The 25267-nt window shown below is 33.6% G+C and overlaps 1 pseudogene; it reads right to left on the bottom strand.

Annotated features, from left to right (window-relative positions):
• The window catches only part of LOC149175381 (subtilisin-like protease SBT1.5), a 126572-nt pseudogene that overhangs the window by 71605 nt on the left and 29700 nt on the right, over positions 1 to 25267 (bottom strand).

Raw genomic sequence — 25267 nt, 5'->3', positions numbered from 1 at the left:
ACTCTACAAATTCTGTAATCTAGAAATCATGGAGGGTTCCAAATCCATGAAAACCAAATACATTACAGTCCACAGGCTAGACCTAATCTAACAACGAGGGCATGAACACCTCATAGAACACATACAGACACAAAGGACCCAAAACCTCAAGGGTATAGCCTAATTACAAACAAGAGCAAGCGACAAAACAGCTGCAAACCAAACACACAAGAAAGCAAGCAAGAAACCACTACAACCACGGAAAGACCCTACCTGGGTTTCCCTAAGCCTGCAAATAGTCCCCAGGATGAAGCTGTGGAGTAGTGCTTCTCTGGAAGGGCCTACACACCACCACAGAGAAAGGCAGCAGTGAGTGTGAGCCAAGAAAACAAAAAAAAACAGTGAATAGCCCAATGGAAGAGGAACCAGGGTTTTTACCTGGAGGAGAATCAATTTTGTGACAAAGGACGAGAGCAGAGACCTGCAACAGATGGTTTCCACCAGAAGAAGAGTCATGGATGTGTTCTGCTTTCTGACCCTTCAAAAATAAGGAGTGAAATTGAAATTGGAAGGAGGAGCTTACCTGAGAGTGAGTGTGTCAAGTAGTCCTATGCAGCAACATTTCAGAGCCAAACCATCAGCAAACCAAACATAAACATACAAACCACCATAAATAGAGAAGAGACAAGCTTGAACCAAATCAGAGGGAAAAATAGACTTGCAGAGGAAGAAGACCTGAAACCCTCCATGCTACAGAGAATGGCCGAGGCACAACATCAACAGAACACAGAGAATGAGTAGAGGCACAATAGCAACAAACCATAGAGGAACAACAAAGCACAGTAAACCACCATACGAGACAAACAAGGCAGGATACTTACCACCCATTGCAAATACCAGCTGAAAACAAAGAGCACCGGCAGAGACAAATCATGGCAAAGGAGAAATGACTTCCAAACACCCTCGTCAAAAGTGATAACCCATAGTTTCAACCTTGAGGTCAGTAAACAATAAACTGCATTAAAGTCACACACCCAAAACCCTTCCACCAAACTTAAGTCCGAATTGAAGAATTAAACAATCACAGCTATGTGTCCCTCCTTGGGATAGCCACCATTCAACTCAGCAACAATCCAAAAATTTCGGCTTTTCAATAACAAAAATTTGACCCAATTTCAGGACTGCAGTTTCGATCTAGGAATTTCAATAGCTTCAGCCTAGCAATTTCACAACTTCAATCTTCATGTGGCTTCACAACTTTGACCTTAATGTAGCAGCTTCACAGCTTTGACCTTGATGCAACAACTTTATAATTTCAACCTTGATGGAGCTTCAAAATTTCTTCCCACTTGAGAGAGAGAGAGACCCAACAACTTTGATTCTAGGTTCTTTCTTGAACTTCACAACATTTCTGCTTCCAGCTACTTCAATTCAAAATTGTGTGAGATGCCCTCCAAATGAGTTGAGTTGTTGCTTAGATATAGTCATCTTAAGTGATTAAATACTTCTAATCAGGCCGACTTGTTGGAGGAGGAATACTTGAACTAATTTACATTAAAATAATTTTCTTTCATGACAAATAATTCCCAAAAAGGGTGCTTTACATGTGACATGGACAAGGAAACTTAACATAAACCCTAGAAGTTTTCAATGGAGAATCTGACCTAAAATCAATTGACCCAAGCATGAAACACATTCTTTAATAAGCCAACTTATTTAATAATAAGATTTATTTTTTTCTTTATTTTGACAAATACATTTCAAATATAATTATGAAGATCGACACTAGTTACATTCTTCAACACTCAGTCTTGACTAGGGAGGTATTCATAATTACCTATATCTATAGAGGTACATGGAAGATATCCAAAATGAACTAATAAGATTTCAACACACTTAGTGCTACAGATTAGATTCCTGACCAGCTTAATCTATCTGGGTGGGACTAAGATGGACTAAAGCTTTTCACTAGTCTAGGTACCATCAGGCTTACTAACTAACCATCAATCCATGGATTTAGGTGTGTATCCAAGGTCATAGCTCCAAGACCAAGGCCACTCTCCCTCTTCGGTATTTAGAAATCAAACACACATAGTCCAACCCTATGTCCTCCCAAGCATCAGCAATTAGATGCTTCATCTCTCCCTAATAAACTAGATATATCCATTTGTCTCCCAGAGTGTTCAACTTTTGTATGGACACACAAAAAAAACCCCAATTATTAATAAACTTTCAAATATACATACAAGTAAACATAAACCTTGAGGGTCTTCAATCATCCTAATGCCACTTATATCCAGTTATTCATATGCAACTAGTCATAATCTTCTCTTATTTCATTTCTTCAACAACACCAATACATCCTCAATACATTGCAATGCTTTCATTCATTCTCTAATTTAACCTCCCTCTTAATTTGGGGACATCAACATCAAAAACCTATCATGGTTTCATTCCTCTTTACAACATCAAAATCATATTAATCATCTTCATTCTTCTTCATGTTTACAAATATTATCAAGTCAAATTTACCTACATAATAACAACCCTCAAACAAAATCGAAGGCAAATCTATACAGAAAATATGAAGCATTGCCTTCTTAAAAACCTCACACACTGAATTGCAATACACTACCCAACCTTATTCTGCTTAAATAGTATGTTACGATACAAGTTTTTGATATTGTAGCGCTCAATATGGATGTGTGCACATTTTCTCATTTGTTTAAGCTTTGCCCATAGGGTCAAACACATTTTCCAACAGTTTGGGAGCAGTCTAGTTTCCAAAACGCATTGATAACAGCGTCCAGGGACTGATCTAATACGTAATACAGCGTCGAGGGACTCATCAAAGTTGGACTCGTCGAAAATGAAACTGAGTGTATTATGTTTTTAATAATTATGTATATGTTATTCCGCATAATTATTATTAATAGTAATTTATTTTAAAATTGCATTTGAATGAGATAGTAACTTGAGAAATTTTATTTGTACGGCCAGGGATCCCTTATCATTTTTTTATTTTTAAGTCAAATGAGTAGCTGCGATTTGGTTTTTATTGAGTTTGTGAAAGTAATGGATTATATTGAATTGGTTTGAGATTCTAGAGTTGGAATGACAAGATTTATGACCAGGAAGTTAGAAATTGGATTTTTGTTAGTTTAGTTAAATTAACAAGGGTTTTTATCTAATTGGTAGAAATAATTAACTATATTAGTTTAGAGTTGTAATGACAAGATTTATGATTATTAAGTCAGATTGTGGTTATAATGAAAAAGTTTCATTTTATCTCACTTTTTCTTAACTGCATATATTATCAATGATAATTTTAACTTCACAAAGTTAGATTATTAATTTTAGAATGGATATTAGTTCTTGAGTTGGTTAAAAATATTATTTTCTAGCTATATTAATTTTTTTAATTTAATTTTTAATTTCTAATAGAGTTAAATACTAAAGTAATATATAAAATTTTCTATTTATAAAATAAAAGATAAAATGGCAAAATATATTAACTTAATAATTTAATAATTTTAATAAATTAAAACTTTTATTCAAATTACCCACCACAATTTCCAGTTGACTAAAAATAGATACAACCATATTGAATTGGTAAAAACGAGTTTGAAAGGATTTGAATATCAAATATTTTTTCTATTTCAATAATTTAATTGCAATGTAAAATAAAATTTCTTATATCTAAAATAATATTTGAAAATTCCATTTTGTTTGTGATTGTTTTATTTATTTTAAACATTTAGATAAATTGAATAATATAATAATTATAATTAATAAAATACACAATTTTAAATATAATAAAACAATGACTCCGAAAATATACTAAAGAATTAAAAAAATAATTTTATATTTATCATATAGAAAATTAGTTTATTATGAAATTAATTTTAATTTTACAAAATTAATTACAATTTTACGTATAGATTATTTTCATAATAAATTTAACTTCTTTATTATAATAATAATTTAATTAAGGTTGTTTGATTTGGTTATTTCTTGGCATCTAGATGGACTTATAAAAACATTTTATGCTTGCAGATGGGTATCTAAATGAAAGAATTAGGGAGAGGCATATGTGGTTCCTAGATGAAAGAATTAAGCAGAGGCATATGTGGTTCCTGAACCACTCATTTCTAGCTCACCTTAGTAATCTAAATCTCTAATAATTATAAGTGAGTTTAGGGTCATCCTTAGCCATATGGTGGTCTGAGCTCTTTTTAAAATAGAAAAATAAAAAATATCTTTCAAAAATCAAAGTTCTCTTTCCCATATTGAAACCAAAGTTTCTTCATGTTCTCCATCAAAGAAATCAAGAAGAAGGCAAATTGGCCAACAAAGAGGCTACTTTGGAAATAGGGATGTTATGGATCAATGGGAAAGTTTCAATATGCCCTATCCCCCAATGCTTCCCATGCCTAGTTTGGAAATATGAATTCTATGGATCCCCTAATGCTTCTTGTACCCCTTAAATGACTATATTAGTCATGTTTTGTATGCTTTTGGGTGTTTTTCAGAAAATGTATATCTTTAGATAAGATCTGTATGTTTTTTAGGTATTATTATTTCTTGAGCATATTGGATGTTGGAAAACATTCAATTCTTTTAATTAAAAACATGATTAAAAAAAACTAATATTAGTTGACTCTCAAGTTACACATCAAATTGATATATAAAACCTCCTCCTTATTTACAAGGAAAGAAGACAATTTGATTGATAAAATTTCATACATATACTTTTGAACATACTTTATTTTATTATTTTCATTATAATAACAATTACGTCTAACTATTTTCATCACCATGATAAAGTTTAAAATGTATTTAATAAAACATAATTTCTCAAATATTAATTAGTAGAAATCACATAGAATTTTTGGCTCACGCATTTCGAACCAACAAGTGTGGTTCATCATTAGGACGAGATGATGAACCACACTTGTTGGTTCGAAACACGTCAGCCAAAAGATTCTCTTATGTGACTTCTACCTAAAGACATTGCTTAATTCATTATGGATCACAGAAGGTTGAATATAGAAAATATTATTATTATTTTTACATTATTGTTATTTCATATTTTTATATTTTTTTGATAATTTAATTACATTATTTATATTTAATTTACCTCTCTTTTTATGTGTAAAATAATGAACTATCGTTTTTTTTGGTTTACCCTAATAAAAAAATTATTCCATTTCAAATCTTTTACTTGCTTTTATTTATCAAATCTTTTAAAACTACATAAAGAGTGATATATAATTAAGATTTATGGGTGATTGTATGAAAAAATAGTAAGGTTGAGTATATGATTTAAGAAATGTTAATGTGATCTTGAGGGGAGGCCTCCAAGATCTCACAAATTGAAGTGCCAGAAAAAGACAAGAACATCGAGTAAACAAAACCACGAAGAAGATTTTTATTGAAATAGAGAATAATCGGAAAAACTACATTGTGGTGGACAATCTGTCATTTTACAAAATCCGACTTGTTGCTTAGATCCTATTTTAGTTACAACACGACACATAAATTCCATGGGTGGGTAAATGTCATGCGTGAATGAATACCATGGGTGGATGTCACTTACAATACCATGGATAAATTCCATGGGTGGATAAATACCATGGATTGATGAATACCATGGGTGGATGCAACTTTCCATTCAGATCATTCCTCCCTCCTCAAGAAGTAATGGGACCTATTGTGTGAAGTCCCCCCCTGAGAAGCCTTTGCTGAATATGAAGACCAACTAAAGAGAAGTGTGTTGTGTGGTTAACCCATAACAGTGATGAATGAAGGTATGAGGATATAGAGACTGTGTAATGCTTGTGACCAATTTTTATACTGACAGTGTACGACCTAACAAATGGACTTTAATGAAGCATGGGTTTGTGGATGACATACTGTAATTCTTGTGACCAACCATGATGCTAACAATGTGTATTATAGAAAATGGACTTTGATGATAAGGGTTTTGTGTGGTTGACCCATATCCTTGGGTTTGTGGGTGACCCATAACCGTGATACTTGTTTTTCTGCTTGGTAAAAGTATGGTGGCTTATCTGGTAGATTCTCCTATTCAATGAGATGTTGTAAAGGCTTCTTTCACATTATTTTTTCTAGTAATATATCTCTTGCTACAACTTTGCTGATAACTTTCGCTATAAGTGATGAATCAAATTTCTTAGAAGACCCATTTGAGGTATTGAAGAGATATTTCCATTGATATAAGACACTTGAGATTTGATGACCTGTGGAGTGAGAAAAAGGTTCTTGAAACTCATGGTATGCATAGTCACGTGACGATATAGACATGTGTAAGTTTAGTTGCTCACGTCTCTCAAACCAGGGAACTAAATCAAATTCTATAAAAAATCATCCATACTTTCCACCATTACTAGAAACATCAAACATTACGTAATAGATCACACCAATAGAGCTAAACCTGGACTACATGGAACAAGTCGCAACTGATTGAATCATGGAAAAGTAGATCAAGAAAATTTTCCAATGGAAGATCCAAGTGTATCAGGCTGTCAAAGGTGGCCAACTCGTGCACCAAGGCAAGTGGCCCACCAGGGACTAGGTTCGATAGAAGTTTCCCCATCTCATTGAGGCACTCAATGTAATGGGGAACGAAGGTGGTCATCCTCCCTCTTCGGTATCTATACATCAAACACACATAGGTCAGCCATAGGTCCTCCCAAGCATCCTCTATTAGATGTTTTATCTCTCCCTAATAAACTAGATATATCCATTTTTCCAAGCATGCTCCCAGAGTTTTCGACCTATTTATGGAGAGACAAGCACAAACCCCAATTAGTAATAAACTTTCAAATATACATACAAGTAAACATAAAACTTCAGGTTCTTTAATCATCGTGATGCCACTTATATCAAGTTATTCATAAGCAACTAGTCAGAATCTTTTCTTCTTTCATTTCTTCAACAACACCAAGGCATCTTTAATACATTGTAGTACTTTCATTCAATCACTAATTTCTTCTTCAAGTATCCATCATGACTATCACAATATGCCCTCCCTCTTAATTTGGGGAGATCATCATCAGAGAACCTATCATGAACTCATTCCTCTTTACAACATCAAGGTCATCTTGATCATCTTCATTCTTCATAATGTTTACCAATATTATCAATTCAACTTGTGAATATCTCCAACATCTTGAAGCTTATATACCCACACAACTTAAATGAAAAGTACAACCAAATAAAAAAGCATGAAGTTGACTATATCATAATCGTGTGAATACAATAATGGAAGCATTAGACTTTAGACATCAAATACCTAAACTTAGTTAGGTTCATAATAAGCAAGAGAAACATACTTATATACTTCAACTTCTTGCTAAGGTTTTGTTACAAACTCTAGACTACGACATAAAGCGATTTAATCAAGAAATCAATCTCATTCTATCTAGGGCCCCAATATTATTTTCAGATATATTTGATAGATTCTACTATGATTGATTACAAACCCTAGATTCCACCTTAGAGACACAAATCCTTAGATATCAATGATTCATTCAAATAACAATTCTACTATACATTTTAGACTCTACTAGGTTTGTTTCAAACCCTAGATTTAATCATTATATCGGAAATAATATCATCATCTCCTAGAATATCAAACTTCTACTAAGGCTTTGTTACAAAAACTAGAATTTACAAACTATGAGCATCAACAATTAGGTTAGCATATATACATATCTAGGATTTCATAATCATACACAAGCATACAATAATATTTACTAGGTAAACCCAAGACACAAATATCAATACATTAAAGTTAGACATACAACAATCTTAACGAGGTTAGGGTTTCAATCAAATAAAAGAACATACTCCTAGGGCTTCATTCCTAGGATCTTACTATATATATTATAAGGGTTTTTCTCATAAATCCTAATTCATCAAACCCTAAAGATATAGGGATTCAATACATAACTTTTGATAGAAAAACCTCAAGTACTAGGGAATCTATCATAATAATACCAAAACATCAAAAGAATATGAATCCTAGATTTCGTCAACAACCCTAAGTAGGCTAGGGTTTCCATATTAGCATCAACTATTACAAAACTAGCTCACAAAAAGATAGAAAAGATAGTTGAGCGCCTTAGAATTTAGCCTCTTCGAGGGGGCAACCTCCTTTACATTAAACAAATGAACAATTATTCGATGATACAAATGACAAGACCTCCTTTCTATATATAGGAGTCTAAGGGTTCATAATATAATCAGAGCCAACATAACAATAATAATATAAGGGCACAATAATAACACTAGTGAGCTTCTATGGGGCACAATAATAACAATATGGGGACTACATGGGCAAAACAATATAATAAGGGGGTTGTACTAATAACAATAAGGGGTTATACTAGTAGTATACGGGCCTAACATGCTCCTCTCCTTCAAAAAGTGTTGTCCTCAAAGCTTGAGTAGTTATTGATGCTTCTGTATAAAATTCTTGTCCTTCCTTGTGAAATCTTCAATAGGTAAGTTCTTCCAATTGATGAGATGCTTTGAAATTGATCGATTTCGTAGCTATCGACTTCTCGGTTCTAAATTCTTTAGGTTCCAATATGATTTTTCCTTCCTTGTCAAGTTCTGGCAATATTGTTGGAACTGGGATATTCGGCAACTTTTGAATGAGTTCCCACCCTACTTCGCCATTCTTCCATTCATACATTCCTTTGTTTATCAAATTTGGTTGGATAATTATACCAACCTCTACCATTTCTGAAACCATATGTTCAATTTCACTCCTTTGGGCATATGGATATCTATTAGGCTTGACGTTTGGAGGAACACATCTTGGAATAAAACGAATAGCATGATGATGACCACGAATACGTGGGAGACCTTTGGGAGTTTCAATTACCTTAGAATGATTGTTCAAGACTTTTTGGAGACCTGGAGAAATACATTATTTCGATGTGTGAACTGTTAGTGAACATAATTGTGCAATTATGCCTCGTTGTTCTTTCTTTAGAAGCTTTGTCATTCCACCAGAGTTGATTATCTTTCCTGGTTCCCCTGTGATACCCCTTAATTCAACTTCCTTTCCTTCCAAAGAATATTTCATAAAACGTTCTTGAAAATTAAAAGCTATTGTACCCAAGGATTGTAGCCATTGGACTCCTAGTACAACATCAGGACCACCCATTGGAATAGAAAACATTGGGCTATTCAATACATATTCTCCCATCGATAGCTTGATATTATGGCACTTTCCAGTGCAATTTATGGTTCCTCCACTTACAACCATCACTTGACACTCTCGTGCTTGATCTAGGAAGAAATTCAAGTCCTTGGCTATATTACAATTAATAAAATTATGGGTACTACCTGAATCAATCAAAATTATTACCTTTTTCTTCTTGATATGTCCTTCTATCTTTATAATTTGAGGAGTGTTAATTCTAACGAATGCATTAAAATATATGGTCAGATTCATTTCTTCTTTCTCTAGTGTTGGTTCATGGTGAGTATCCTTTTCTTTTGATGTTTCTTGATACTTTTCTTCCTGATATTTCACTGTTTGAACCTTCTTCTTCTTGATATGTCATTCTATCTTGAGATTTTGGGGAGTGGTAATTTCTTCCAATGCTTTACAAGATATGGTCGGATTCATTTCTTGATGTTCGATGTGATCTATCACTTCTTGAACATTTTTCTTCTGGATATGTCCTTCTATCTTGATATTTTGAGTGGTAATTCTGGTCAATGCATTACAAGATATGGTTGGATTCACTTCTTCTTTATCGATGTGATATTTCACTTCTTGTAACTTTTGTAACATTGGTACACCATGTAGATCAAAATATTGCGCCATCTGAAGTATCCAATTTACCGGATCCTCGCCATCCAACTTCCTCATATCGCCTTTTCTTGATTTTGGGAGCTCAATATTGAAATGACTATAACTCTGTAATTTCATTTCTTCCAGTTTTGAACTGCAGTATCCCTATGCGTCCCCTTTCTAGTGCCACCAGTCTAATCCAAATAGTATTCTCCAAGGAAGAGTTATGCCAAATCTCCCACAGTGACCTGATTATAGATTAGTTCAGTAAAGAGAACTTGTACGACATGCCACGTGTCATTGTTTCAACCTTTGGCTCTGAAAAATATATACAGGAAACTACAGTCCGTCCTCTTTCTGTACCTTATTACGAAATTTCAATCCGATGCTCAGAGAGAATGTTATGACAATATTCCCCAGGTCACCTGTTTGGAATGTAATTCAAGAGTCTACAAAAAGACCAACTTCCTCATATCATATCTCTACAAATGTAGTGCAAAAATCTCTAAAACTAGGACCCGAGGTTCAGTGTGATTTCGTCTCAAATGAGTTTTTTTTTTCACTTCTGAAACGTCGCAAAAAAAAAATTGTAGCAAAAATGCCACGATGACCTATTAGGAGTAGTGAAACCCTAGAATCCAAAGCTCTAATACCAAATGTTATGAAACCAGCTCACAAAAAGATAGAAAAGATAGTTGAACGCCTTATAAAATAGCCACTTCGAGGGGGTAGCCTCCCTTACCTTACACAAATGAAGAATTCTTCGATGATACAAATGAGAAGACCTCCTCTCTATATATAGGAGTCTAAGGGTTCATAATATAACCAGAGCCAACATAACAATAATAATGTAAGGGTACAATAATAATACTAGTGGGCTTCTATGGGGCACAATAAGAACAATACGGGGACTACATGTGTACAACAATATCATAAGGGGGTTGTACAAATAACAATAAGGGGTTACACTAGTAGTATAGGGGCCTAACATCGACATACCCTTAGGTTAGGGTTTTAAGGTCAACCTCTTTAGGGTTCCACAAGAATTATAATATAATGAGGGTAGATTTAATATAATGATTAATCACCCTAAAAGGAATCTTTCTAATTCAATACCCTAGACATAATGATGCTAGTAATGTAAAGAAAATTTTCAAAGAAAGAATAACCATACCTTTCGCATGAAGAGAACTTTATAACAAAGCTTATAGTTTAAGGAATACCTTGAGCTGTTCCTTTACAAACCCTGTAAAAAATCAAATATTGAAGGGAATAATTTCTTCCATGCTTCAAGTCTATCCTTTGAATTCTCCTCCATAACCCTTGAGTATTCAACAATCTTTCCTAACATGGAAAATATAAATGGTTATTAGCATATAATTCAAACAAGTCTTAATGTGAGAAACCAAACATGAAGAGATGAAACAAAGAACATAATAGTTATATTTTGGTAAATTGGTAGATGCTCCCTCTTATTCCAATCTTTAGGGAAACATAAAACTAAAAATAAAATGTGTTCCAACAAGACATGTTATACATACAAGTTGTAGAAATCAAAACATAAAGGAAAACAATTATCTAACAACCTCATCCCACATTTACCCAAGTTAACTGGTCTACTAGGGTAAACATGTTACAAGAGGCTACTATGATGTGATTCAACTCCTCATGTACAGTTAATTATGTGTAACTAATAAAACATAACCATTATGACCTTCCACACATGCTACAGAACCTTCATGAGCCAACCCACCTTCCTAGGTGACAAATCCTTGAGACACCTTGACATTTCACTGATATGGGCCCTTAGTCACTCCCATGAAAATCCATGCATGTGACTGAGGCCTTCCAGTCACTCCCACAAAAATGATTTCCAGCACCTATGGACTTTTTCAGCCATTTATGAGCTAGTGACATTGGATTTTGTGCCACTTTTTCAAGGTTAGGACTCGGGCCACTGCCTAAAACTTCATGAAAATTTCCGAAATGATAAATAAAAATCAAATAAGTCTACTAATTCAATAATTGGTACAAGTAATTGATGTGACTCCTACTATCCATGACAGACATTTTGTCAAACATGTCACAAATATGTAATCTATAGGAAAACATATCTGAGCATAGGGGTCTCATACATATCTGAGATTCATGAAGAAGTATTTTTCCATATTAGAACTCCACCCATAGAGAAATGTTTAAGGATTCCTAATATCCATTATTATAATAAAACTCCACTAGTGGAATATACTCCACCCAACTCCCTTGCTGATGCATGACATACATCCTCAACATATCCTCAGGGATCCTATTAACCCTCTCTATCTGTCCATATTTCTATGAATAATAATATGTATTGAAGGCTAACTTTGTCCCCAAGCTTTAAAATAATTGCTTCAAAACTTGGAAGTGAACTTGACATCTCTATCTAATATAATCCTCCTAGGAAATCCATGCAACCTCATAATCTCCCTTATAAAGATCCAAACCACTTCACTAGCCAAATTAGTAGACTTCATTAAAGTGACGTGAGATACCTTAATCAATCTGATAACCACAACCATGACGGAATTATGTTTTCTCGATGTTCTCGACAATCCTATAATGAAGTACACAGAAATGACCTCTGATTTCCATTCTGGAATTGGAATAGGCTGCAATAGACCAGTTGGATGCTTACTTTCATCTTTCACCTTGATAGTCCAAACACCAAGAAACAAACTTAGCCACCTCTTTCTTCAAATTATGCCAATATTATAACTTCTTAACAATTGTCAAGGTATTTTGGTATCCCAGGTATCCTGAATAAGGCTTGACATCAAACTCTCTCAAGATAATCTTCTCCAAATCGCTATTATTCGACACATAAACCCTACTCCTGAACCTGACCAAGCCATAAACTTTGAGGTGTTACTTCTCATCCATATCACCTTAACCCTATTGCTAAAATCTTCACTTCAATTATTGATACCTCTCATCATGATACCCTGCATGAAAGATTTGCTTCTATAAATTTGTTCCATAAGAGTTCAAAACTAAAATATGATTCACCTACACTCTCCTACTGAGAGCATCTGCAACCTTTTTATCTTTTCCCAAGATTTATATCTCAAAATAAAACTCAATGAGAGTAGCCAACCATCTAGCTTTCATTGCATTCGGATTGGGTTGCTCAAAAAAAGACCTTAGTCCACTATGACCACTCATTAAGATGAACCTCCTGCCAAGGAGATAACGTCTCCACATCTTCAATGCATGAATGATGGCTACTAACTCAATATCATAAGTCACATGGTTATGCTCATGCTCATTCAACTTCCTTAATTCGTAGAAAACCACCTTCCCTTCCCGCATCAGGACTCCACCAAGTCCTTCCTTGTAAGCATATATACAGACCACATCTGCAATCTTCAAAATCGGAGCATTGGTAAGCAACTGATTCAACTACTCAAAACTAGTTGCACACTCTTCATTCCATTCAAACTTGTTCCCTTTCCTCTATAAATATATAATGGGATAGCCTATCTTTGAGAAGTTCCTTATGAACCATTTGTAATAACCTGTAGGTCCCTTGAATGATTTGACCTCATCCACATTCCTCGGAGTTGGCCACTCCATGATATCCTTAATATTTTCCATATCCATTTCTATCCCTTTCATGGAAACATCATGTCCCAAGTAGTGAATCTGGGTCTAAAAGAAATTGCACTTTCTGAGATTGGCATATCATTAATTGATGCTCTCAACAATCTCAACATTATTTCTAGGTGATCTGCATGCTCTTCCTCATTCTTTTAATATACTAATATATCATCAACAAATACTATCACAAACTTATCCAAATAATGGCACAACGCATTGTTCATAAAACAAGTGAAGGTGGTTGGAGCATTGGTAAGACCAAAAGGAACCACCACAAACTCATAGTGCCCATACCTTGTACGAAATTTCGTGTTTATATGTATTATTCTTTGATACGCACTTGATGCTATCATGATCTTAGATCAATCTTCGAAAACATTGTTTCTCCCTTCTGGTGATCAAACAAATCATCAATCTAAGGCAACAGATATCGATTCTTTATAGTCACCTTTTTCGACTAACTATAATCAATGCACAATCTAAGAGTACCATCCTTCTTCCCTACAAACAACACTGGTGCAACCCAAGGTGACATAATTGGCCTGATATATCCCTTATCAAGAATTTCTTTAAGTTGCAACTTTAATTCCACTAATTCCGAAGTTTTCATCATTTATGGTGCCTTAGATGCTAGTGCTTCTCCTGGTACTTACTCAAATATTTGATTTGGCTAAAAATGAGTTTGAAAGGATTTGAATATCAAGTATTTTTTCTATCTCAATAATTTAATTGCGATGTAAAACAAGATTTCTTATATTGAAAATAATATTTGAAAATTCAATTTTTTTTGTCTTGTTTTATTTATTTATTTATTTTAAAAGTTCAGAAAAATTGAATAATATAATACATCAAAATTTTTAATGTATAATTATAATTAATAGGATATATATTTTTAAAACCTAATAAAACAAAGATTTTCAAAATATACTAAAGATATATAATATATATATATATATATATATATATATATATATATATATATATATATATTATATTATGATATAGAAAATTAGTGTATTATGAAATTATTTTTAATTTTACAAAATTAATTACAATTTTACATATAGATTAATTTCACAATAAATTTAACTTTCTTATTATAATAATAACTTAATTAAGTGCTGCTGATTTTGTTTTTTCTTTGTCATCTAGAGGGACTGATAAAAACATTTTGTGCTTGTAGATGGGTACCTAGATGAACGAATTATGTAGGGACAGATGTGCTTCCTGAGGCATTAATTTCTAGCTCATGCTAGTAATCTAAATGCTCTAATAATTATGAGTCATTTTAGGGTCATCCTTAGCGATATGGTGGTCGGATATCTTTCTAAAAATAGCAACAAAAAAAATCAAAAATCAAAGTTCTCTCTCCCAAATTGCAACCCTATTTAAGTTGCTTCATGTTCTCCAACAAAAAAATCAAGAAGAAGGTAAATTGGCCAACAAAGAAGCTAGTTTGGAAATAGGGATGTTATGGATCAATGAGAAAGTTTCAATATGCCCTATCCCCCAATGCTTCCCATGTCTAGTTTGGAAATATGAATTCTGTGGATCCCTTAATGCTTCCCCAACCCCTTAAATGAGTATATTAGTCATGTTTTGTATGCTTTTGGGTGTTTTTTGTAAAATGTACATCTTTAGATATGATCGATATGTTTCCTAGGTAATATTCTTTCTTGTGTGTATTGAAAGTTGGAAAAAATTCAATTCTTTTAATTGAAAATATGATTAAAAAAACTAATATTAAGTTGTGGCTCAATTTACACATCAAATTGATATATAAAACTTCCTTATTTACAAGGCAAGAAGACAATTTGATTGTTAAACTTTCATACATATACTTTTGAACATGCCTTACTTTATTATTTTCATTATGATAGCAATTACATCTAACTATTTTTGTCACCATGATAAAGTTCAAAATGTATTTAATAACACATAATTTCTCAAATATTTTAAAACTAAATAAAGAGTGCCATATAATATTAAGATTTATAAGTGCTTGTATGAAAAAATACTAAGATTGAATATACGATTTAAGAAATGTTAAAGTGATATGGATGTTGGGGGAGGCCTCCAATATATGACAAATTGAAATGCCTGAAAAGTATGAGAATGCCTAGTAAACAAAGCCACAAAGAAACCTTTTATTAAAATAGATAATAACGTAAAAACTACATTGTGGTGGAAAATCTGGCCATTTACAAAATGAAACATTGTTACTTATAACCTATTCTAGTTACAATACCACAGGTAAATTCCATGGGTGGGTAAATACCATGGGTGAATGAATACCATGCGTGAATTTCACTTACAATACCTTGGATAAATTCCATGGGGGGATAAATACCATGGGTGGATGAAAACCATGGGTGGATGAATACCATGGGTGGATGCCACTTTCCATTCAGATCATTCCTGCCTCCTTAAGAAGCAATGGTCCCCATTTCATGAAGTTCCCTCTTGAGAAACCTTTGCTAAATATGAAGAGCCACTAAAGAGAAGGGTTTTGTGTAGTTAACCCATCACCGTGATTGAATGCAGATCCAAGGATAGAGATACCTTATAATGTTTATCACCAAACATGATTATGACATTGCGCAGCCTAACAAATGGACTTCCGTGAAGCGTGGGTTTTTGGATGGCCAATAACCATGACAAATAAATATCATAGTATAGAGATACCTTTTAATGCTCGTGACCAGTTGTGATACTAACATCGTGCAACCTAGAAAATGCACTTCGATGACAAGGGTTTTATGACGCTGACACATATCCTTAGGTTTGTGGGTGACCAATAATCGTGATGCTTGTTAGTCTTCTTGGTAAAAGTATGGTGGCTTGTCTGGTAGATTCTCCTATCCAATGAGATGGTGTAAAGGCTATTTTCCCATTATTTTTTGTACTAATACATCTCTTGCTACAACTTTTCTGATAACTTCTGTTATAGGTGATGAAATCAAATTTCATCAAAGACCCATTTTAGGTATTTAAGAGATCTTCCCATTAACGTAAAACACTTGAACTTTGATGACTTGTGGAGTGACAAAATGATTCCTGAAACTCATTGTATGTGCGGCCGTGCAATGTTCTAGACATATGTAACTTCAATTGTTCATATCCCTCAAACCGGGAAATGAAATAAAATTTCGTAAAAATTCGGCTATACTTTCCACCATTACTGGACACATCAAACATTGCAAAATAACTCACACCAATAGAGCTAAATATGGACTGCATGGAACAGGCCACAACTAATCGAATCATGGAAAATCATATTAAGAACACTTGGCAGCAGATGGTCCAAGTGTATTAGGTTGTCGAAGCTGGCCAACTCCTGCACCAAGGCAAGTGGCTCACTAGGGACTAGGTTAAATAGAAGTTCCCCCATCTCATGGAGGAACTTAACACAATAGTAACCATTGCTTCCAAATTGGGGAGGAGTGATCCAAGTGGATATCGGTGACTACTCACCTATTCCACTTAGACCCCCACCATTCTTTCTTTCATTTTATTTAATTTTAGTAAAATTTACTATTTTTTGCATCTTTTCAGATCCTGAAATTTCGGAGACATTTTGAGGCCCTAAATAACGTATTTTTGGAAAATGGGTAAACATTAGATTTTTAATAAGATTTGCAGTCGAAATTTGCATTCCTCACATAGATATTTCTAACGAGTTATCTTATGGACCAAACAAATATCGTATGCCAAAGTTATGACCCCGAGAAGTTCATGTACCATTATACCCCAACGGGGCCAACAAACTTTTGGCGCTTCATCTCCTCGGGTTAGGTTTTGTTTGAAAATTGGAAAGGCATAATTATTTTCTCTTGTTGATAATTAATTATGATTTCTTTGAGTTATTATTGTTTTTCTTATGTTTTTCTTCATTTTAGTTCATCAAGAAATTACCAAAATGAAAAAATGAAGATCAAGGACCCCAAATGTAGGCGCACAACCAGGGAAAATATACTATATAGGGGAAAACCCAGTCAATAACTCTTCCCTCAGTGATTCAAATGAGATAGAACAATACCCTACACCAAAAAACCTTCCTCTTCCACCAATTTAACCTTATAATATGATTTAGTAGTCTCTTCTTATCCAACTTCACAACTTCGACCTTCGTGTAGCTTCACAGCTTCGACCTTTATGCATCAGCTTCACATCTTCGACCTTAATGCAAAAGCTTCACAACTTTGACCTTTGATTATGTATTCTTACTTTCCTATGACTTGGATTATGAAATATTATGAAGAAAAAACATTGTTTTTATGTGAATTTAATCCATAAATAAATACTGATCTAATTGCACTCTTTCTTTTACCTTGTTAATTCATTTCATGCATTTATATTTGGTGTAACTTATCCTTCAATGACTTGTGCCTTAAGGATAATGTTGATATGAACATTTCTCATGTCTGACTTGATGTGAATCATTTCTAGGAGATTAAATTGTCAAAGAATGTTACCTTTACATAAATTTAACTAATGGTTATGGGGTAACAGTTGTTGGTTTATTATTGTCGTTCAACATTTTTTATTTAATTATTTCAAGAATGAAGTGTTGAAAGTTTATTTCTCTTACAAGAATTGTTATGGTTATCTTATTTTATTTCCTCAACCAAGAATAGGATTAGGTAGTTCTTTAGTTATCTTCATTTATGTTGATTCTTGATGTGAGATCTAAAATCAAATCTATATTCTTATGTGTTTGTTTATAATAATAACTTAATTAAGGGTGCTTGATTTGGTTTTTTCTTATCATCTAGATGGACTTATAAAAACATTTTATTCTTGCAGATGGGTACCTAGATGAAAGAATTAGGCAGAGGCATATGTGGTTCCTGAAGCACTCATTTCTAGCTCACCTTAGTAATCTAAATGCTCTAATAATTAAAAGTGAGTTTAGGGTCATCCTTAGCCATATGGTGGTTCGATCTCTTTCTAAAATAGAAAAATAAAAAATATCTTTCAAAAATCAAAGTTCTCTTTCCCATATTGAAACCTAAGTTGCTTCATGTTCTCCAACACAGAAATCAAGAAGAAGGCAAATTGGCCAACAAAGAGGCTACTTTGGAAATAGGGATGTTATGGATCAATGAGAAAGTTTCAATATGCCCTATCCCCCAATGCTTCCCATGCCTAGTTTGGAAATATGAATTCTATGGATCCCCTAATGCTTCCTGTACCCCTTAAATGACTATATTAGTCATGTTTTGTATGCTTTTGGGTGTTTTTCGAAAAATGTATATCTTTAGATAAGATGAGTATGTTTTTTAGGTATTATTATTTCTTGAGCATATTGGATGTTGGAAAACATTCAATTTTTTTAATTAAAAACATGATTAAAAAAAACTAATATTAGTTGAATCTCAAGTTACACATCAACTTGATATATAAAACCTCCTCCTTATTTACAAGGAAAGAAGACAATTGGATTGATAAACTTTCATACATATACTTTTGAACATGCCTTATTTTATTATTTTCATTATAATAACAATTACGTCTAACTATTTTCATCACCATGATAAAGTTTAAAATGTATTTAATAAAACATAATTTCTCAAATTTAATTAGTAATATTATTATTTAAGCAAAGTCTTTCGGTAGAAATCACATAAGAGAATTTTTTGGCTGACGTGTTTCGAACCAACAAGTGTGGTTCATCATTAGGACCAGATGATGAACCACACTTGTTGGTTCGAAACACGTCAGCCAAAAAATTCTCTTATGTGATTTCTACCGAAAGACATTGCTTAATTCATTATGGATCACAAAAGCTTGAATATAGAAAATATTATTATTATTTTTACATTATTGTTATTTTTTATTTTTTTGATAATTTAATTACATTATTTATATTTAATTTACCTCTCTTTTTATGTGTAAAATAATGAACTATCGTTTTTTTTGGTTTACCCTAATAAAAAAATGATTCCATTTCAAATCTTTTACTTGCATTTATTTATCAAATCTTTTAAAACTAAATAAAGAGTGCTATATAATTAAGATTTATGAGTGATTGTATGAAAAAATAGTAAGGTTTAGTATATGATTTAAGAAATGTTAAAGTGATCTTGAGGGGAGGCCCCCAAGATCTGAAAAATTGAGTGCCAGAAAAAGACAAGAACGTCGAGTAAACAAAACCACGAAGAAAAATTGTATTAAAATAGAGAATAATCGTGAAAACTACATTGTGGTGGACGATCTGTCCTTTTACAAAATGTGACTTGTTACTTAGAGCCTATTTTAGTTACAATATGATAGGTAAATTCAATGGGTGGGTAAATGTCATGCGTGAATGAATACCATGGGTGGATGTCACTTACAATACCATGGATAAATTCCATGGGTGAATAAATACCATGGATGGATGAATACCATGGGTGGATGCAACTTTCCATTCTGATCATTCCTCCCTCCTCAAGAAGTAATGGGACCTATTGTGTGAAGTTCCCCCCTAAGAAGCCTTTGCTGAATATGAAGACCAACTAAAGAGAAGTGTGTTGTGTGGTTAACCCATAACAGTGATGAATGAAGGTATGAGGATATAGAGACTGTGTAATGCTTGTGACCAATTTTGATACTAACAGTGTGCGACCTAACAAATGGACTTCAATGAAGCATGGGTTTGTGGATGACATACTGTAATTCTTGTGACCAACCGTGATACTAACAATGTGTATTCTAGAAAATGGACTTTGATGACAAGGGTTTTGTGTGGTTGATGCATATCCTTAGGTTTGTGGGTTACCCATAACCGTGATACTTGTTTGTCTGCTTGGTAAAAGTATGGTGGCTTATCTGGTAGATTCTCCTATTCAATGAGATGTTGTAAAGGCTTCTTTCACATTATTTTTCCTAGTAATAGATCTCTTGCTACAACTTTGCTGATAACTTTCGCTATAAGTGATGAATCAAATTTCTTAGAAGACCCATTTGAGGTATTCAAGAGGTATTTCCATTGATATAAGACACTTGAGATTTGATGACCTGTGGAGTGAGAAAATGATTCTTGAAACTCATGGTATGCATAGTCACGTGACGATATAGACATGTGTAAGTTTAATTGCTCATATCTCTCAAACAAGGAACAAAATCAAATTCCATAAAAATCCATCCATACTTTCCACCATTACTGGAAACATCAAACATTACGTAATAGCTCACACCAATAGAGCTAAACCTGGACTACATGGAACAAGCCATAGTTGATCGAATCATGGAAAAGTAGATCAAGAACATTTTCCAATAGAAGATCCAAGTGTATCAGGCTGTCAAAGGTGGCCAACTCTTGCACCAAGGCAAGTGGCCCACGAGGGACTAGGTTCAATAGAAGTTTCCCCATCTCATTGAGGCACTCAATGCAATGGGGAACGAAGGTGGTCATCCTCCCTCTTCGGTATCTATACATCAAACACACATAGGTCAGCCATAGGTCCTCCCAAGCATCCTCTATTAGATGTTTTATCTCTCCCTAATAAACTAAATATATCCATTTTTCCAAGCATGCTCCCAGAGTTTTCAAACTATTTATGGAGAGACAAGTACAAACCCCAATTAGTAATAAACTTTCAAATATACATTCAAGTAAATATAAAACTTCAGGGTCTTTAATCATCCTGATGCCACTTATATCAAGTTATTCATAAGCAACTAGTCAGAATCTTTTCTTCTTTCATTTCTTCAACAACACCAAGGCATTTTTAATACATTGTAGTACTTTCATTCAATCACTAATTTCTTCTTCGAGGTATCCATCATGACTATCATAATATGCCCTCCCTCTTAATTTGGGGAGATCAACATCAGAGAACCTATCATGAATTCATTCCTTTTACAACATCAAGGTCATCTTGATCAGATGCTTCATTCTTCATAATGTTTACCAATATTATCAATTCAACTTGTGAATATTTCCAACATCTTGAAGATTATGTACCTGCACAACTTAAACGAAAAGTACAACCAAATACAAAAGCATGAAGTTAACTATATCATAATCGTGTGAATACAATAATGGAAGCATTAGACTTTAGACATCAAATACCTAAACTTAGTTAGGTTCATAATAAGCAAGAGAAACATACATATATACTTCAACTTCTTGCTAAGGTTTTGTTACAAACTCTAGACTACGACATAAAGCGACTTAATCAAGAAATCAATCTCATCCTATCTAGGGCCCCAATATTAGTTTTAGAGATATTTGACAGATTCTACTATGATCAATTACAAACCCTAGATTCCATCTTAGAGACACAAATCCTTAGATATCAATGATTCAATCAAATAAAAATTCTACTATACATTTTAGACTCTACTAGGGTTTGTTTCAAACCCTAGATTTAATCATCATATCGGAAATAATATGATCATGTACTAGAATATCAAACTTCTACTAAGGCTTTGTTACAAACACTAGAATTTACAAACTATGAGCATCAACAATTAGGTTAGCATATATACATATTTAGGATTTCATAATCATACACAAGCATACAACAATATTTACTAGGTAAACCCAAGACACAAATATCAATGCATTAAAGTTAGACATACAACAATTTTAACGAGGTTAGGGTTTCAATCAAATAAAAGAACATACTCCTAGGGCTTCATTCCTAGGATCTTACTATATATATTAGAAGGGTTTTTCTCATAAATCCTAATTCATCAAACCCTAAAGATATAGGGATTCAATACATAACTTTTGATAGAAAAACCTCAAGTACTAGGGAATCTATCATAATAATACCAAAACATCAAAAGAATATGAATCCTAGATTTCATCAACAACCCTAAGTAGGCTAGGGTTTCCATATTAGCATAAACTATTATGAAACCAGCTCACAAAAATATAGAAAAGATAGTTGAACGCCTTAGAATTTAGCCTCTTCGAGGGGGAAACCTCCTTTACATTAAACAAATGAACAATTCTTTGATGATACAAATGAAAAGACCTCCTTTCTATATATAGGAGTCTAAGGGTTCATAATATAATCAGAGCCAACATAACAATAATAGTGTAACGGCACAATAATAACAATATGGGGACTACATCGGTACAACAATATAATATGGGGGTTGTACTAATAATAATAAGGGGTTATACTAGTAGTATAGGGGCCTAACATGCTCCTCTCCTTCAGAAAGTGTTGTCCTAAATGCTTGAGTAGTTATTGATGCTTTTTTATAAATTCTTGTCCTTCCTTGTGAAATATTCAACAGGTAAGTTCTTCCAATTGATGAGATGCTTTGAAATTGATTGATTTCGTAGCTGTCGACTTCTTGATTCTGTAAATTCTTTAAGGTTGCAATATGATTTTTCCTTCCTTGTCAAGTTCTGTCAAATATTGTTGGAACTGGGATATTCAACAACATTTGAATGAGTTCCCACCATGCTTCGCCATTCTTCCATTCATACCTTCCTTTTTTTATCAAATTTAGTTGGATAATTGTAACAACCTCTACCATTTCTGCAACCATATGTTCAATTTCACTCCTTTGGGCATATGGATATCTATAAGGCTTGACGTTTGGAGGAAAACATCCTGGAATAAAATGAATAGCATGATCATGATCACGAATACGTGGGAGACCTTTGGGAGTCTCAAATACCTTAGAATGATTGTTCAAGACTTTTTGGAGATCTGGAGAAATACATGATTTCGATGTGTGAACAGTTAGAGAACATAATTGTGCAATTATGCCTAGTTGTTATTTCTTTAGAAGCTTTGTCATTCCACGAGAGTTGATCATCTTTCCTAGTTTCCCTGTGATACCCCTTAATTCAACTTCCTTTCCTTCCAAAGAAAATTTCATAAAAAGTTCTTGAAAATTAAAAGCTATTGTACCCAAGGATTGTAGCCATTGGACTCCTAGTACAACATCAGCACCACCCATTAAAATAGAAAACATTAGGCTATTCAATACATATTCTCCCATCGATAGCTTGATATTATGGCACTTTCCAGAGCAATTTATGGTTCCTCCACTTACAACCATCACTTGACACTCTGGTGCTGGATCTAGGAAGCAATTCAAGTCCTTGGCTATATTACAATTAATAAAATTATGGGTACTACCTGAATCAATCAACATTATTACCTTTTTCTTCTCGATATGTCCTTCTATCTTTAGAGTTTGAGGAGTGTTAATTCTGACGAATGCATTGCAAGATATGGTCGGATTCATTTTTTCTTTCTCTAGGGTTGGTTCATGGTGAGTATCATTTCATTTTGATGTTTCTTGATACTTTTCTTCCTGATATTTCACTGTTTGAACCTTCTTCTTCTGGATATGTCCTTCTATCTTGAGAGTTTTGGGAGTGGTAATTTCTTCCAATGCTTTACAAGATATGGTCGGATTCATTTCTTGATGCTCGATGTGATCTATCACTTCTTGAACATTTTTCTTCTTGATATGTCCTGCTAGCTTGATAGTTTGAGGAGTGGTAATTATGGTCAATGCATTACAAGATATGGTTGGATTCACTTCTTCTTTCTCGATGTGATATTTCACTTCATTAACCTTTTGTAACATTGGTACACCATGTAGATAAAATATTGCGTCATCTGAAGTATCCAATTTACCAGATCCTCGCCATCAAACTTCCTCATATCTCCTTTTCTTAATTTTAGGAGCTCGATCTTCAAATGACTATAACTCTGTAATTTCGATTCTTCCAGTTCTAAAATTGTGAACTGCAATAGCCCTATGCATCCTCTTTCCAATTCCACCAATCTGATCCAAATTTTATTCTCCTAGGAAGAGTTATGCCAAATCTCCCACAGTGACCTGATTATAGACAAGTTCAGTAAAGTGAACTTGTACGACATTCCATGTGTCACTGTTTCGACCTTTGGCTCTGAAAAATATATACAAGAAACTACAATCCGTCCTCTTTCTATACCTTCTTATGAAATTTCAATCTGATGCTCAGAGAGGAAGTTATGACAATTTTCCCCAGGTCACCTGTTTGAAATGTAATTCAAGAGTCTACAAAAAGACCAACTTCCTCAGATCATATCTCCACACATATAGTGTGAAAAGCTCTGAAATTTGGACCTGAGGTTCAGTGCGATTTCATCTCAAATGAGTTTTTTTTTTTTTTCTCTTCTAAAACGTCGCAAAAATAAATTTGTAGCGAAAATGCCACGATGACCTATTAGGAGTAGTGAAACCCTAGAATCCAAAGCTCTAATACCAAATGTTATGAAACCAGCTCACAAAAAGATAGAAAAGATAGTTGAACGCCTTAGAATTCAGCCTCTTTGAGGGGGTAGCCTCCTTTACATTACACAAATGAACAATTCTTCGATGATACAAGTGACAAGACCTCCTTTCTATATATAGGAGTCTAAGGGTTCATAATATAATCAGAGCCAACATAACAATAATAATGTAAGGGCACAATAATAACACTAGTGGGCTTCTATGGGGCACAATAATAACAATATGGGGACTACATGGGTACAACAATATAATAAGGGGGTTGTACTAATAACAATAAGGGGTTACACTAGTAGTATAGGGGCCTAACATCGACATACCCTTAGGTTAGGGTTTTAAGGTGATCCTTTTTAGGGTTCCACAAGAATTATAATATAATGAGGGTAGATTTAATATAATGATTAATCACCCTAAAAGGAATCTTTCTGATTCAATACCCTAGACATAATGATGCTAGTAATGTAAAGCAAATTTTCAAAGAAAGAATAACCATACCTTTCGCATGAAGAGAACTTTATAACAAAGCTTATAGTTTAAGGAATACCTTGAGCTGTTCCTTTACAAACC

The sequence above is a fragment of the Pinus tabuliformis genome, chromosome 4_1, assembly GCF_031772625.1.
Source record: "Pinus tabuliformis cultivar Carrire ecotype Pingquan chromosome 4_1, CPIR1, whole genome shotgun sequence".
NCBI lineage: Eukaryota > Viridiplantae > Streptophyta > Pinopsida > Pinales > Pinaceae > Pinus > Pinus tabuliformis.
The sequence above is the reverse complement of the archived record's forward strand: the minus strand, read 5'-3'. Positions and strand labels throughout refer to the sequence as shown.